This window comes from Phoca vitulina, unplaced genomic scaffold (assembly GCF_004348235.1).
Source record: "Phoca vitulina isolate PV1807 unplaced genomic scaffold, GSC_HSeal_1.0 scaffold19, whole genome shotgun sequence".
Lineage (NCBI taxonomy): Eukaryota > Metazoa > Chordata > Mammalia > Carnivora > Phocidae > Phoca > Phoca vitulina.
The window spans coordinates 217,078-231,839 of NW_022589722.1; positions in this window are offsets into that span (position 1 = coordinate 217,078).

The following is a 14,762-nucleotide window of genomic DNA, read 5'->3' on the forward strand; positions in this document are numbered from 1 at the left end:
ATCCCCCCACACCCCCTCCCATCCAGCAACCCTCAGTTTATTTCCTATAGTTAAGAGTCTCTTATGGTTGGACTCCTGATTTTTGTTTTGTTTTATTTTTCCCTCCCTTCCCCTATGATCCTGTTTTGTTTCTTAAATTCCACATATGAGTGAGATCATATGATAATTGTCTTTCTCTGATTGACTTATTTTGCTTAGCTTAGCATAATACCCTCTAGTTCCATCCACGTCATTGCAAATGGCAAGATCTCATTTTTTTTTTTTGAAGGATGAGTAATATTCCATTATATATATATACCACATTTTCTTTACTAATTCATCTGTTGATGGACATTTGGGCTCTTTCCATAGTTTGGCTATTGTGGACATTGCTGCTATAAACATTGGGGTGCACGTACCCCTTCAGATCACTACATTTGTATCTTTGGGGTAAATACCCAGTAGTGCAATTGCTGGGTCATACGGTAGCTCTATTTTCAACTTTAAGAGGAACCTCTACACTGTTTTCCAGAGTGGCCGCACCAGCTTGCATTCCCACCAACAGTGTAGGAGGGTTCCTCTCTCTCCACATCCTCACCAATATTTATTGTTTCCTGACTTGTTAATTTTAGCCATTCTGATTGGTGTGAGGTGGTATCTCGTTGTGGTTTTGATTTGTATTTCCCTGATGCTGAGTGATGTGGAGCATTTTTTCATGTGTCTGTTGGCCATTTGTATGTCTTCTTTGGAGAAATGTCTGTTCATGTCTTCTGCCCATGTCTTGATTGGATTACTTGTTTTTTGGGTGTTGAGTTTGATAGGTTCTATATAGATTTTAGATACTAGCCCTTTATCTGATAAGACATTTGCAAATATCTTCTCCCATTCTGTAGGTTGTCTTTTGGTTTTGTCGACTGTTTGCTTTGCTGTGCAAAAGCTTTTTATCTTGATGAAGTCCCAGTAGTTCATTTTGCCCTTGCTTCCCTTGCCTTTGGAGACATGTCTACCAAGAAGTTGCTGTGGCTGAGGTCACAGAGGTTGCTGCCTGTGTTCTCCTTTAGGATTTTGATGGATTCCTATCTTACATTTAGGTCTTTCAACCATTTTGAGTCTATTTTTGTGTACAATGTAAGAAAATGGTCCAGTTTCATTCTTCTGCATGTGGCTGTCCAATTTTCCCAACACCATTTGTTGAAGAGACTCTCTTTTTTCCATTGGATATTCTTTCCTGCCTTGTCAAAAATTAGTTGACCAAAGAGTTGAGGATCCATTTCTGGATTTTTCTATTTTGTTTCACTGATCTATGTGTCCGTTTTTGTGCCAGTACCATACCATCTTGATGATTACAGCTTTGTAATAGAGCTTGAAGTCCAGAATTGTGATACCACCACCTTTGGTTTTCTTTTTCGACATTCCTTTGGCTAGTCAGGATTTTTTTTTTTCTGGTTCCATACAAATTATAGGATTATTTGTTCCATTTCTGTGAAAAAAGTTGAAGGTATTTTGATAGGGATTGCATTGAATGTATAGATTGCTCTAGGTAGTATAGACATTTTAACAATATTTGTTCTTCCAATCCATTAGTATGGAATGTTTTTCCATTTGTGTCTTCCTCAATTTCTTTCATAAGTGTTCTATAGTTTTCTGAGTACAGATCCTTTGCATCTTTGGTTACATTTATTCCTAGGTATCTTATGGTTTTGGATGCAATTGTAAATGGAGTTAACTCCTTAATTTCTCTTTCTTCTGTCTCATTGCTAGTGTATAGAAATGCAACTGATTTCTATGCATTGCTTTTTTTAATCCACCACTCTGTTGAATTCTTATATGAGTTCTAGCAATTTTGGGGTGGACTCTTGGGTTTTCCACAGAGAGTATCATGTCATCTGCAAAGAGTGAGAGTTTGACTTCTTCTCTGCCCATTCAGATGCTTTTTATTTCTTTTTGTTGTCTGATTGCTGAGGCTAAGATTTCCAGTACTATGTTGATCAACAGTGGTGAGAGTGGACATCCCTGTCATTTTCCTGACCTTAGGAGAAAAGCTCTCAGTTTTTCACCATTGAGAATGATCTTTGCTGAGGCCTTTTGATATATGGCTTTTATGATATTGAGATATGTTCCCTCTATCACTACACTGTGAAGAGTTTTAAGAAAGGATGTTGCATTTGTCAAATGCTTTTTCTGCACCAATTGAGAGGATCGTATGGTTCTTGTCCTTTCTTTTATTAATGTAGTGCATCACATTGATTGATTTGCAGATGTTGAGCCAACCTTGCAGCCCAGGAATAAATCCCATTTGATCATGGTGAATAATCCTTTTAATGTGCTGTTGGATCCTATTGGCTAGTATCTTGGTGAGAATTTTTGCATCCATGTTCATCAGGGATATTGCTCTGTAATTCTACTTTTTGGTGCTGTCTTTGTCTGGTTTTGGGATCAAGGTAATGCTGGCCTCATAGAAAGAGTTCTGAAGTTTTCCTTCCATTTCTATTTTTTGAAACAACTTCAGAAGTATAGGTAATAATTCTACTTTAAATATTTGGTAGAATTCCCCTCGGAAGCCCTCTGGCCCTGGACTCTTGTTTGTTGGGAGATTTTTGATTACTGCTTCAATTTCCTTGCTGATTATGGGCCTGTTCAGGTTAGCTTCTTTATTTTAAAATTGTTTCTTATTTGTTTCTCTTGCTTGAATTGGGTTTCCCAGAAGACAATAACAATGTCTTCTTTTTTCCTCCTTTTAATTCAAAATAAAATTCCTGACATAAGATAGTAGTTTGACAATTTTTTTTGAATACGTAAGTAAAAATCAAAGAGAGAGATCTCTTGTCACATATTTTAAAACTGTTGGGAAAAAATAATATTTAAGGGATGGAGATGGGTAGAAGAGATATTATAGTTTATTTATTTGAAGGAGAGTTTAATAAAAGGTAAGTATGTTTCCTTTCTATCCTTTACCACACATTCCTAGTGTCAAACCTTAAATTTAATTCAATTGACTTTTATTAAGTGCCTACCCTACTGCTGGCAAGAAAACAGAATTTAGAACCAGAAATGGATACCAATTCTGGCTCTTTCATTCACTGTTATATGACCCTGGGCAAGTATCTCACATTCTGAGTTGCAGTATTCTCAACCATATTGTGGGGATGATAATATCTATTTTCCAGGTTTGTACCAATGATTAAGTTAGGTAATGTAAGCTCTCTCCCAACAACAGAGCTCAGCTCTGAGCAAGCCCTTGATATATCTTTGCACGTAGTGTTATTATTTGTATTCAATGTATTTAATAGATCTCCAATGAAATGGATTGGGTCTGAAATGTTAAAATTGCTGATATATTTCTACTTAAATAAGTAATAACTTTGTTGCCTACATTTTTTTACTGCCCTTCTTAAATATGTTTTTAGTTCACAGATGCCTTGGAAATTTTGATAAATGAGTCTTTTTTCCATATATGTGCATGCACAAACATACTCTCATGCACATTATTTTGTTCAATATTTCAGTAAACTATCTATCTCATTAAAGTGTTTCCCTTAGTTTATGTCTACAACAAGTAAAATCAAATTAAATTGGTATTATTAGAAATTTTGCAATGTCAAGGGAAGTCCTTCCACTGAAAAAAGTATTTGAAAATCACATATGTTAGGGATGTTGCTAATATTATGCTTTCTGTCTTTCTGCGTAATGATGTAAAAAGAACAGTAGGCAAAAGATAGAAGATGAAATCTTAAGTTCAATGAGAAATTAGAGTTCACCAAGCAATACAAGAGGATTTACTGAGTATTCACTAGATATGGGATGGGGCAAGTGAGTGGAAAGTTAAGCATTGTTCATTGCTGATATTTAGCAAATTTGTTTGCAAACATTATTTTGGTATCAATTTCAGAGTTTATGTTTCTTCAACAGATCAAGTTTTATTACATTAATTTTCTAAACTTTTATAAGTCAGAGGGAGAAACTGAATTGTAGTAAGTTATAACAGGACCCTCAGGCCAACCCACAAAGATCTCTGGAGTAGGTATATTAATTTGGAATTGTTTTCAACTGAAGCAAATGGCCAACCATTGTACCCCAGTATGGGTGGCTCATTAGATATAGGTTGTTCTTGGGGAGAGCACTGTATCTTCAATAAGGCAACTCCTTTATAGCCAAAGGAAATACCCAGAAAGATGCAGCTATGAATTATGAGCAGTCAATATTCTCACTCACTGAGGCAACAGATGTCTTGGTCTTGAAAGAAGAAAGGGAATTACACAACAGCATTATACTATTTTGCGAATCTCTCATAATAGATATTATTGTTAGTTATATTTTCTAGTTGGAATATAAGTGTGAATGGTCAGAAGAAGGTGGAGAAATAATATGGGTATATATATGTGTGTGTGTGTGTGTGTGTGTGTGTGTGTGTGTGTGTGTGTGTATATATATATATATATATAGCAAAGCTGATACAAATTTATCATCACAAAGCTTTAGGAGGAATACATTTATCTTCAGATCCTATATTTATGTAGCCCACCAAAGATGTTATTTTAAAATTTTCTTCTTGAAAGTCTTACTCCAATACAATTTTAAAAGAATTATCAATGTGGCCTCATATAGAAAACTGTGACTAATTCACTCCATTTCAACTTTATCAGCATTATCCTTACTAAATTTATATCCAACTAATTTATACATTTGTTACTTTATAAATGCTACTAATATATTTCATGTGTTTGTACTCTGTCTTCCAGCTAAAAATAAAAGTTTTTTTGAAGATAGATGCTGAGTCCTCATTTTCAGTTGTGGTTATACATACCCAACATCAGTCATTTATTCAATTACCATGTTGACTCACCAGTTTTATTTTTACTTTTTATATTGTTCTGCTCTACCATGATCCAGAATCTCTGCCTCTGTGTGTGTGTGTGTGTGTGTGTGTGTGCGCGCGCGCGCGCATGTGTGAAAACAACAAATTTATTGTCTCACATATCTGGAACTGGAAGTTCAAAATTAAGGTGTCACCAAGGCTATGTTCTCTCTGGAACCTAGAGTGGTGAGTCCTTCCTTGCCTCTCCCTAGCTTCTAGTGATTTGCTGGCAATCTTTCAGATTCCCTGTCCTTTCTCTCTTTTTTTTTTTAATTATTTTTTTTTGAAATTTAGTCTTAGTTCTTTTTTTTTTTAAGATTTTATTTATTTAATTGCCAGAGAGAGACACAGCGAGAGAGGGAACACAAGCAGGAGGAGTAGGAGAGGGAGAAGCAGGCTTCCCGCGGAGCAGGGAGCCCGATGCAGGGCTGGATCCCAGGACCCTGGGATCATGACCTGAGCCGAAGGCAGACGTTTAATGACTGAGCCACTCAGGCGCCCCTTAATTTTGTTTTTTAGTAGTAGTGAAACTACACTCTCAAAAAATATCAGATGACTTTAGAATACATATAAATCACATTTAGTAAAATCACAGCTCAATTTTACAGCTCAATTTATGAATAATAATTCTAGCGTTAAAGAACACATAGTGACAAAACAACTTCAAGTTAATCAGGAACAATTTTTTGGTGCCCTTCTGATTTAGTCCTAAGTATATATACATTTAAAGCCTTTTTAACTGACCATAACTGAGTAATGTATGATTGGAATTAAATCAGTAGCACCATTATTGCTAACTTATTTAATATTTGTTCACCAGATAGTCAGTTCCAACCATTAATAAATATCATTATTGACATAAAATGAATAACTTAAAGTGTTGTGCAGCCTATACCAATTACTGTTACCTTTTTTTAAGTCCCCAAATTATTCAACAATGTTAAAGGAGTGATATGATTCAGTCTTGAAGAGCTCAAATGATCTGCTTTACATTTTGCTATAGATAGTTAAAACCTCACTGTTTTTCAGTAACATTTGTTATTAGTAGACTGTTTTCTCAGGGATTTCTTGAAAATTACATTTTCCCTGCATTAAATAGTACCCCTGTGGCCTATGAGCTGATATTCTATTTTCTTTAGAACCTAAATACCCTGAAGTCTTGCTGAAACTAAGGAATAAAATCAATGAAAATTAAAGCTGTTTCCTAAAAGGAGAATTTTTTTTCTTTTGTTGCCTCATTACTTCATCTTAGTGGTATAATAAGGTAATGGGTATAGAGGAATTTTTTGACATATAAATATAAAAGTATGAAAGCTTGATCAATCATTTATTTTTTGATTTTCCACTCTCATTCCCTACTAGAGATAAAATATATTGGTAGATTTTGTATATGTATTATACATATATAGATGTAGATTTTGTATATATATTATGTAATGTAATATATGTTATATATCATATATATATATTTACATGCAATAAAGTGCTATAAAATATTTCACTTCCCTGTTCTATGAATTAGTCAAACTTTTAACCTGTAAGATAAATGTTGCTCTAATGAATTAAAAGGTTTAATAAATATTTATTAAGTTTTTGCTGTGTGGGTTGTACTGGTGGACATTGTTAAATGAAGTAGCAAAATACAAGGTGAGTTCCTGCCTTAGAAGACATTATTAATCTGTTGGGAAAACAAGCTATGCATATGGGAAGATATAAATAATTCTAAGAAAAAATATGTGATAAATAGCAACTAAATGATACAAACTATGAATTCTATATTAGTTTGCTAGGGCTGCCATAACAAAATACCATAGACTTGGTGGCTTAAGTAACAAAAATTGATTCCTTATAATTCTGGGGTTTGGAAGCCCAAGATCAAGGCACTGGTGGATTCAGTGTCTGGGGAAAGCCTGTTTCCTAGTTAGTGATGAATACTGAATATAAGCAGATTCCCTTCTCATTTGCTGGAGGGTGAGAAATACAATCATGGCTACTCCACAGATAGAAGAGAAAGCAGTGGTGTCAATGTACATTCCTCGGACGTGACAAAGGGCCAATACAAAGAATATATTGAGAATAGTGTGCATAATCATATTGGACTAAAGTCTGACCAGTAGCATTATATGCCTTTAGGCCCAGGAGGATAATCTGGGAGGTAGAAGGTCATTATAAAGTGAGTAATATGACTGGAACAGATTGTCTATAATCTTGCCATTGGAGGAAGGTGACAGAAGAGAAAATGCAACATTGAAAGTGGACGTTCAGTCTACCACGTGAAAAAGCATCCCTACAAAAACTTTTGGGATGACAAGACTTAGTGTACAGAAGTACAAAGTGAAGAGAGTGCAGTGACACAGATAGCCAAATGTGCAGAAACAGGAGTACACAGTGATTTTATCCAGAGATGGGTGAAGCATATTTGAATTGTTTAATCCTGTAAGCATGGGTTGAGCATTTGAAGGTACCAGATGCAATGCAGGGTATGGAAAACATAGGATTAAATTAAACATGGTCTGGGGTGCTTGGGTGGCTCAGTCGTTAAACGTCTGCCTTCGGCTCAGGTCATGATCCTGGAGTCCTGGGATCGAGCCCCGCATCCGGCTCCCTGCTCAGCGGGAAGCCTGCTTCTCCTTCCTCCACTCCCCCTGTGTTCCCTCTCTAGTTGTCTCTCTCTCTCTCTCTGTCAAATAAATAAATAAAGTCTTTAAAAAAAATTAGACATGGTCCTTGGACTCAAAGATCTTATAGTCTAGTGGGGTAACATTAAGTGTATGATAAATTAAACAGTGTTCTAGTTGCTATGTTAGAAGTGTGTATAGAGTACATTAGGTTCACCAAAGAAAGAGTGGTCAAGTTGAGGTACCTACAAAAACTCCTTCAATGTGTACTGTGTCATGTAAAATGACAACATATGCTGTGAAAAATTAAAGGATGAGACACGTATTGAATGGAGCACTGGGTGTTATACACAAACAATGAATCATGGAACACTACATCAAAAACTAATGATGTAATGTATGGTGATTAACATAACATAATAAAATTAAAAAAAATTAAAGGATGAGAAAACGAAGTAAAATTCTGAGAGTCCTAAATGCCAATAAAAAATACTGTGGCACCAGGAAGGGCAGTGTGCAAAATAGCAGGACATTAAGGCTAGTACCAGAACTATGGCAATGTAGCATAGGAGCTTGGAGAAGGAGGCATGTGGACCAAATGCCTCCCGGAACTCAGTTTGCCATTTACTATGTGGGCAAATTTAGTCAACATCTTTGTGCCTTAGTTTCCTCTTATGTTAAATGTTTTTGTAAAGATTAAATTATTTGATATGTGTATGTAGTTATGCAAGACCGATGGGTTAATCAGAGCCTGTTCTTCTCAAAACAATAGTCACTCTTAGACACAGAAGAAAGAAACTAGGAAACCAGATAAATATTCCATTATTTCTGGTGAGGCAATTTTATTCAAATATTGGGTAATATGGAGTGAGAAAGTATCTGCTCTTCTTTTTATTAAAACAAACAGCATATGATTTAAATATAATGCAAAATTCTTGGGATAGTTGACCGTTCTCCTTAGCTTGAAGTATTTCCTTTTTGGAAAAGATAAATAATCACAGCACTAACCGTGTTCTGAAAAGACACCCATTTTTGGTATAAAGGAACTGGCAATCAAATAGGATCAGGTCTGTATAGTAAATACTTAGTTACTATATATGCTACATTTATATATATGTAAATATAATATATACATGTAAATACATATAAAGCGTATCTGTATAAAATTTTCCAATAGTGTTTGGGATTTTGTATTATTTTCTGGAGTCTTAGGTTAATGATATTTCAAACCAAAAGTAACTAAATTGAGTATAAGCAAATGTAGGAAATTTTTCCTGTTGTCTGGGAAGTTTTAGTTGGGCTCCAAAACTGATATCAATAGTTACAGAATAACTCCACAGAGTGGAAAGGAACTGCCAGAATATTTTAATTTTTTTTAGATTTTATTTACTTATTTGACAGAGAGAGACACAGAGAGAGAGAGGGAACACAAGCAGGGGGAGTGGGAGAGGGAGAAGCAGGCTTCCCGCTGAGCAGGGAGCCCGATGCGGGGCTCCATCCCAGGACCCTGGGATCATGACCTGAGCTGAAGGCAGACGCTTAACGACTGAGCCACCCAGGTGCCCCTGCCAGGATGTTTTAATGGGGCTTCTTAAAAAGTAGCCAGTTAAGGTCCTCAGACATCTCCCTATCAAATATCTATTTTCAGCCTATATAAAGAAGAGACTGAGCAAGACAGCCTCCAAATAAAAGCAACCAGAGTATTGTATTAAACTAGTGTTTATATGCACCGGCAGCAAGAAAGCTCTCAAGCCCCAGTCCACCCCACCTATAGTCCAGGGCTGATTACAATACATTGTCAGGACTCTGCAGGGAGTTTGGTGTCAGCTCAGATGGAGCAGCATCACTGCAACAAGAGTAGACACTGGGATAATTTCAGACAAGGAAAGACACTGAGAGGATGAAATGTAGAGAAAAAGGGAGGGTCAGAATTAGAGGATATCAATATTGATGTCATCTGTGGCTCCGTAAAGACTGCCATGATGTGAAACAGGGAAACACAATTTTTCCAATAGAGAAAGTTCTCAAGGGGTTTCTTAATTCCTCTCTAGGTACTATGGATTGCAGTTGTATTTTTATTTAATCTGAAGGAAAAATTTACTGAGCTGGAATCTCACATCCAACAACAGGCTGGATTGTTTGAGACAAACACTCATGCTGAGAATAATTCAATAAACTGAACAAAAGTTTTTTTAAAAATCTCTTTTGAAGCCTCAGGAAATTACCAACACAGTGAGACTATGTTGTGCTAGAAAAAGAAGAAAAGATGAGAGAAGTTAACTCAAACCTTGAGGCCGCTTTTTGCCCTTAAGAATTGCTGATTTCAAAAGTGACACTGGTGGCAAAAAAAGGATAATAAACCAAGCAGAGTTTTTAGAGATCTTATAGGGCTGAGGAGAAAAGTCAGAAGTCTGAGAAGGGCCTCTGGTAAAAACTGTGGGCTTCTGATGGAAGGACCCAAGGAATGAGGGTGAACCAGAAATAGACTAGCTGTCAGAAGGAATAAAGCCAGCATGTAACCATCTCAGGCCATCTTTGGAATCAGGCTCATTTGCCTCCAGAAGTGTTTCAGGCCAAAAGCAAAAGTCAATCTTCTCTAAGGGAAAATAATGTCATTGATCAGACTTACCAAGAAGTTATAAATTTTATTAACCCATCCTTCCTTTTATGTATTTGATTCTGTTCATTGATAGCTGCCTTTTTTTCTTTCTTTCTTTCTTTCTTTCTTTCTTTCTTTCTTTCTTTCTTTCTTTCTTTCTTTCTTTTTCTCTCTTCTTTCTTTCATTCTTACATATTTTGCTGTGGAATTACTCTTGCCAAAACTTTCTTGACAGCTGTATTACCATTGTTCATTCTGCTCTTGGTCATGATAAAATGACTTTCCCTGCTTCACTGATTGTTTTGTACCTTGTAGACAAAATTGTCTTAATACTAATTTTTAATACTAGTTTAATACTAATTGTTTTAATACTAAAATCACAATTTTCTAATATTAAAAATAAAGCATTTGCTTGAGATATTGGTCAAGACTCTTACATTTACAAGTCCCCCAAACAAAAATCTAACTAGTTTAAGGAGAAAAGGAAATGAGTTGGTCCAAAGAACTAGTGTAACTCACAGGATTGAGGAAGAGTCATAATAATGTGGCCTTTGTGGCTACATGAAGATTCAAGTTGGCTGGTATTTCCTTATATCCAACTTCAGTCACTCCTTAGTCTTTCTTGGCTTTATTTCCTCTAATTTCAGCAGGTCTTCCACGCATGACAAGTGATATAACAGATTCAGAATCATATCCCTTCAGTATGGACCCCCAGAGGCAAAGCCTCAAAATCTAGACTGATAATGAAAGGGAAGAGCATTCCGGAAGCTCCGACAGGAAACGCACCTCCCTCCTCCCCATCCCCCACCCTAGGTCTGAGAGGCTGGGACTGAGGATAGAGAGGAGGAGATGGAAAAGCTTGTTCAGCAGTTAAAGATAATAAACACAGCAGTACACAACACCTAATATACATTTTGTCATATCTGCCTTCAATTTCTTGATTGTTTGGTTTTAGGTGTGTCTCTTAAGGATTCCATACACTCGGTTTTGTTTGTACAATTCAAGGGGAAGTCTGTTTATTTCTTTTTTCCCTTTAAGAGGTGACTTTATCTTCTTTTAATTGTGTTTTATTTTTTTTTCAAATTTTTATTTAAATTCCAGTTAGTTAACATAGAGTGTAACATTAGTTTCAGGAGCAGAATTCAGTGATACATCACTTACATACAACACCCAGTGCTCATCACAACAAGTGTAAGAGGTGACTTCATCTCATTCAACCTTTCACTTTTAGAGGGTAAGTTCACCTTAATTTTATCTTTATTTTTATGTAATTTTATATGTAATTTTTTTTTAAGATTTTATTTATTTATTTGACAGAGAGAGACACAGCAAGAGAGGGAACATAGCAGGGGGAGAGGGAGAGGGAGAAGCAGGCTCCCGCTGAGGGGGCAGCCCGATGCAGGGCTCGATCCCAGGACCCTGGGATCATGACCTGAGCTGAAGGCAGACGCTTAGCGACTGAGCCACCCAGGCGCCCCTATATGTAATATTTTTGAGCATCAGCTTTTTTGCTGCCTGTCTTTTGCCTTTTCCATATTTTCTTTTCTACTTTTTCTTCTCTCTTTTCCTTTCTCTGTGGAGAAAGTAGGTTCCTTTTTTAGCTTTTATGGTGGATATGTTTATATCTTTAAGTAAATGCTTGCATCTATGTTTCTTAATCCAGTAATTTCAGAAATAAACCAGTCTTTTTAGCTGCCTAGTATAAAAGATGAAGAAATTATTATCAAGTTAATTCCAGTTTCCCTTTCATCCCCACGTTTATTTTTTGATTCTCTTATTCCACTAAAACATAAACATTGTAACAACAGAGACTATTCAAAACTGCATCCCCACTTCCCAAGATATTTCTTGGAAGTGAATAAAATGTTCAATACATATGTTACAGAAAAGGACATGTCAGGAAATATATGTGTCATACTGATAATAATCATTTCCTCTGGGAACAAGGAAGATGCCTGGTAGGTAGGGCAGTGAACAAATAGCATTTTGGTTTGTATATAAATTTAATTTTTAGAGTGTGGCCTGTTAAAGTTAATTTAAAAAGGTAAAAATTATGTCACATCCTTTTAGAAAAACTTAAACTGCACAGAATTTATAACACTATATTGTACCCTCACTGTGAGAGTACAGAAATATGAGACCTCTTTGATATTTCTATATTTGTAAATGATCTGTTATTTTCGGTCTGGATGTTTATAGTATTCTTTTTTGTTTTAATGTTCAGTAATGTCTTCAGGATGTTGTGTTGTTTGTGGTTGACTGTTTCCTTCATTTTCTCGTTTCTGATACACTATGAGCCTTATTAATCTGCTGGAATAACATCTCTCTCTCATTGCTAGAAAATATTCTTCCATTATATATTTTTATATTGATTTCTTTTTTCTATTTTATTTTTACTTTTTAAAATAAATGCATTATATGCAAAAGTTTATATCATTGTCTGTCTTCATAGTACTGAACTGTTTTTGTTTTGTTATTTTGAGGGAGACAATTCTTATGCTATTGTTCTCTGTTCACCTTAAGAAAGGAAGATCAATGCCGATCTAATGACTCTAAACTCTCAAAGACTGATAACGAAGAAAGGGATGTTACGACACTGAGAAAGTTTAAAATACATGAACAATTAATCACTATGCCAATTCTGAGACTAGACCTCAAGGGGTCCAGTGCTCTTCTGTTCTCTTTCTTGGAATCTTCCCCCTCCCATGAAAACAAACCCAGACTATCAACCTAGAGGATGAGATGAATCAGTGATGATCACTGAAACTGATGTTCTCACTGTCTGCAGATGTATACGGAAGGCCAAACATGTTCGGTGATTCAACCCAAATCTATTAGGCAGCTAAAAAGACTGGTTTATTTCTGAAATTACTGGATTAAGAAACATAGATGCAAGCATTTACTTAAAGATATAAACATATCCACCATAAAAGCTAAAAAAGGAACCTACTTTCTCCACAGAGAAAGGAAAAGAGAGAAGAAAAAGTAGAAAAGAAAATATGGAAAAGGCAAAAGACAGGCAGCAAAAAAGAACCACACGGTCAACATGTAGGCTCATGAAGAGTAACAAGTTTTTTTTACTTTTTTTTTTTAAATTTTCTCTATTTTTATGTTGTTTTTATCCTTTTTATTTATTTTATGTTTTTCTTTTTGTTGTTTCTCATTTATTTGTATTGTTATATTATTTATTTTATTTATCTTTAAATATTATTTATTTTACTTATTTTGTTTCTTTTAATTTTTTTTAAGCCACAAATTTTTGGGTAGTATATTACACAGCAATAACTAACTGACATAATCAGGAAGAGTATCAAAACCATTACTGTGTATAGTAGGTCAATATTTTTATAAATTATAAATCAAAGAAACTAGTTAGAGGCAAGTTTTCACATAGGGGTACTGAAAGATAATTAAAGAGTAATTATCAATATATGATGCCGGGAATAAATCTCCAACAGGTCTGTAGTATAAGCAATCTCACATACCATCAGTCCTCACCTGCTGTTTATAATGGTGATTCAGTAGGTCTTACTAGTCTCACTAATACACTGTCTGATTTAAACAACATATGTGAGTATGCTGGTGAAGAGTTCCGTTGAAATATTTGACAAATTCTGAGGTGGTAAGCATGTAATTAAGTCCATGGGGACAAGAACAGGAGATGCTATTCCCTTTGAAAGACTAAGAGTTTTCATGTTTCTTAGCATGGTGAAACAATCTGATAACATTGGAACTCTACTCTTTATACTTCCTTGTGATGAGGGTTTACTGAAAGATGCTTACTGTAAAAAAGAGTATGACAAATTGAAGGGGAGAGATCTGAGGACAAGTTCTAATTCTGCAATAAGCAATCTATCTGTGGGACCTAACATGCCACTTTACATAATTTAAGCCCCAACTTTTCCCATCACATTAAAATTTTCAAACCTTATTCTTTATAATTTAGGATGCTTTGCATGTAAGTAATAAAAAACCTAACCCAAACTGGCTTTAAAATGAGAAATTTTATTGTTTCATATAATGTGAAGCCCAGAGGGATAGAAGATTTCAGATTCTGACTGGAAATACCCTATGATTCTGTTAACTTTGCTTTCTTCTGCGTATTGGCTTCATCCTCATGTGGGTGATAAAATAACTGCAGTTATTTTGAGTCCTACCTTGATGTATAACACCTTCCAGAAGAAGGGAAAAGAGAAAGAATGTTTCCATCTCAGCATTCCAATCAAGCATCCCTTACTTACTAGGTTGCTCTGGCCATATGCCATGAGTGAACCTGTGAATTCAACTGAGGTAACACAATAGTTGATTAGCTGACTCCAAGGCTTACCCCTGGGTCAAATGGATTCTGCATTAGAAGAGTAGAAATCAAGATAAAGATCAAGGTTCTGTTAGGATGGAGGAAAAAGGCACATGGGAACTTGGCTAGTGAGCCAGCATTCTCACTATATGGTTTATATAAGTAATACTCCATTTTTGCTTTAATACATATGTGATTGACTATATTGTAAAGCATTATGAAGCTATCTTTCATATTTCGAAAAGTAGTCAGTTTTTAAAAGATTTCTTCAACAATGAAGAACATAATACTTTGACACTATTGTTATTGGGTTTATGGGGGATAAGGAAAGTGGTTGCCCTTTCAACCTCTGACCAACTCTCGTATTGGATTTTTCCATTCCTTCTTTTCTATAAAATGGCTTTGAAGAGTAAG